The sequence below is a fragment of the Myotis daubentonii genome, chromosome 1, assembly GCF_963259705.1.
Source record: "Myotis daubentonii chromosome 1, mMyoDau2.1, whole genome shotgun sequence".
Classification (NCBI taxonomy): domain Eukaryota; kingdom Metazoa; phylum Chordata; class Mammalia; order Chiroptera; family Vespertilionidae; genus Myotis; species Myotis daubentonii.
Window position 1 is genome coordinate 201,072,686 of NC_081840.1, and position 3,386 is coordinate 201,076,071.

General features: G+C 52.1%; 1 pseudogene; it reads right to left on the minus strand.

Annotated features, from left to right (window-relative positions):
- Positions 1–1,908: 1,908 nt before the first annotated feature.
- Positions 1,909–3,059, minus strand: LOC132227438 (synaptobrevin homolog YKT6-like; annotated as a pseudogene).
- Between the last annotated feature and the right edge of the window lie 327 nt (positions 3,060–3,386).

Below are 3,386 nucleotides of genomic sequence, written 5' to 3' on the forward strand. Positions count from 1 at the left end.
TCAGGGATGATACCCAGGTCTGGGGCTTAAGCAGCTGGAGCGTGGACACTAAAAGGGGAGCAGGTCTCTGAGCTCACTGTGGAGGGGGGGGGCTCTTGAATTTGATGCCCTATGTATCCTCCATGAGGAACTATCAACTCAGTAATTGGCTCTGTGAGTCTGGAGCCCAGGAGAGAGGACAGCACTGGCCATAGAGAGCATATAGTTGGTAAATGAAGCTAGATGCATTCAAGATAAGAGAGGCAGAGGGACTCCACCTTGCAGCCACAGAGTAGATGGGCATTCGGGGACCGTAAGAAGACAATGCAACAACTCTCTGTATGGCAGCTCCTCTTGCGTTTTGTTTTTTAATCTCTGTATTCTCCTGGACATCGGACAATTGAATTCTCATATATGGTAGAAGCATCCTCTCTTCTGCCTTAATGACAGACTCCTATATTGTTAAGAGTCTCAGCGTGTCCAGCTAAAAAAACTCTATTTCCCAGCATTCTTTGTCGATAGGAATGCTAATGGGATACAAATGGAAGTTGTTGACTGAGACATCTAAAAAAAAACCATCCTAAAGGGGCTGACTCGGCAAGGCATCATGTACCTTTTCTTTTCTTTTCTTTCCTTTTCTTTCCTTTCCTTTCCTTTCCTTTCCTTTCCTTTCCTTTCCTTTCCTTTCCTTTCCTTTCCTTTCCTTTTCTTTTCTTTTCTATTTCAAAAGACAACTTTATCCAGATAGGAACCTCTCAAACAACACAAGAAAAATTAGGCAGCAATTATTAAAATACACTCTTAGCCAGATGACATCAGAATGACATCAACAGGGAGCACACAGCACAGGGCCTCCACCAGCCACCCCCCTCCTCCCAAATCCACCCACGCCCAGGTCCTCCCCGTCATCCATGACCCAACTGTCTTACGTGGGGTCACAGCCACCTCAAGCGCCATGAATAGGATGGGCCTGCGCCCCAAGGCAGGGTCCAGCAGGAGGAGTCATGGGCAGGCAGCTACCGTAGGGAGGCCAGCAGTGCCCAGTGAAAAGGACAGCCGGCGGGTGAACCTGTTGGGGCAGGTACTGAGAAGCTACACGGATCCCATTCTCTGGCCCAAGTGAGATTTTGGGCTGCTGGCACTTCCTGCTGGGTGAGTGGGACCTTGGGGCTAGGGCTGGGCAAGAACCAGCATGCTCAAGGAAGGACCCCCAGGTGAGACCACACTGGTTGACACCACCCCAGCAAGGGCACCTTGTCTGCAGGTGGCACGCAGAGCAAGGAGGCAGTGTGGACAAGGCAGCACGACCCAGGACCGGGCAGGCCGAGGGGCCAGGACCTACTGGGCCATCGCCTTGGCTGCTGTGCGGCCTGGTTTCCTGCTGCTGAGGGTTGGGAGGGTTGGGAGGGCTAAGGGTCAGGAGGGATGGGGGGACTGAGGGTCAGGATGGATGGGGGGCTGCCACACTCAGAAAAGTGGGGTGCTGGTCCTTGGTTGGCTGGCACCTGCTCTTGATGCCCAATAACAGTGGCCACAGGAAGGCCACTTGCTAAGACACACAGGCCCAGGTGGTTGCCAAAACAGTTTTGCTGCCAGAGGCACGTGCCTGAGATCCAGGTTCAAGGCAGGTCAGGCAGGTGCCCAGCCCCCTCCAACACCTCCAAGGCATCTTAGTGGAAGTCAGTCTCAGCAGAAATGCAAAGAGATTCTTGTGAATCTCAGGGGTTGTCTCCTCATGGCCCTGCTTGCCCCCTACCCCCGTGACCCTGGGCAGCTTTCCCAGGATAATCCAGTGTGCGCTCTGCCACCCCTAGTCCTGTGGATTGAGAACCCCCTCACGGAAGCGTTAACACAGTTAATGTACAAGTAAAACCCAAAGGCTGCTGAGGACCAATACAGAGCTGGCTCTAACCTGGGGTGCCTCAGGTTAGACAAGAGCCCATTGGCATCTGCAGGAGTCATGGAGTGTTTGCTGTTTCATTCAGCCCCAAAATACCTCTGAGGGCCTCAAATTATCTTTTCAAAAATGACCAGAAACATGCATTTGAACATTCCCCACCCCAGGTCCCTTCCGCTGCCTCGGTGCTTCCAGGAGCAACAGTGAACGGTGATCGTGCTCTGGTCTTGCCGTGGCCCAGGCGTCTCTGGAAGCCACAGTTCCGATGGAATGACTGGGACTGCAGCCAGGGGGCCTCTGCAGACTATGGTCACATGACTGCACAGCATGAATTTTGCTTCCAGGCTGTTTTGTAGAAGGCTTTAGAGCAGTGGTTCTCAACACTCTGGCCCTTTAAATACAGTTCCTCATGTTGTGACCCAACCATAAAATTATTTTCGCTGCTACTTCACAACTGTAATGTTGCTACTGTTATGAATCGTCATGTAAATATCTGATATGCAGGATGGTCTTAGGTGACCCCTGTGAAAGGGTCGTTCGACCGCCAAAGGGGTCGCGACCCACAGGTTGAGAACCGCTGCTTTAGAGTGAATTCCCAGCACTTCGGATTTGGACACCAAGTCATCTATCTTCTCGCCTCATCCTAACAGGGGCTCCATGGGGTTGTGCAGAACAATCTTGGTCTCATCAAGTTCTGCCTGCACTTTACTCACGGGGTCAGCTTCTCAGGGATTCTGGTAGGTACTAAGGAAGTCATCCAGGGCTGTGTAGTGGATGGTAGCAGGGGATCCGACTGGCCAGTCGATCCTGTCCACCTGCTTGGAGGAATGGTCCAGCACCTTCTCCAGCAAGGTGAAAGCCACCAGGGATGGGTTCTCGCTGTCAGCAATGACCACTCCTGCAAGACTGTCGTTCTGCACGTAGACGTGGCACAGATATTCTTGTTCCTTGACGTAAGCTCTGCTGCCTTGTTCCTTGACGTAAGCTCAGCTGGCTGGTGACGGTCATGAATTCCTGAACACTGGTCCTCTGGAAGAAGCTGAGGGACGACACGTCGTAGGCAGCCCTGAGCAGCACCGCCTTGGGGTCACCTTTGTAGAGGGTGCTCAGGCTGAACAGCTTCATGGCACCACCCGGGCCGCCCACCTGCCCGCCCGCTGACCGGCGAGCAGTGCGGCCGCTGCCCCTCAAGACCTCCGGCTGCTGATGGTCTGACACCGCCTGCTTTTCTATCGTTTTTCATTTTCTCCTTGGAACTTGGGCCTGACAGCTTGGGCTCCAGAGGCCATCTTAGACCACGAGGTAATCTTGAACATAGAAACAAGATAGTTTCTGGGTCTCTGTTGATTGTGGAGCTACTGCCCAGGTAACTTGTTGGCTTCTTTAAAGTGAAATAAAAATGAACCTCAATATTGTGTAAGCTACTGGTATTTGGATTTTGTGGTTTATGCTGTCAAACTTAATCTAACTGATAGATCATTTGTGTGATAATCAGACATGACAGTGAATC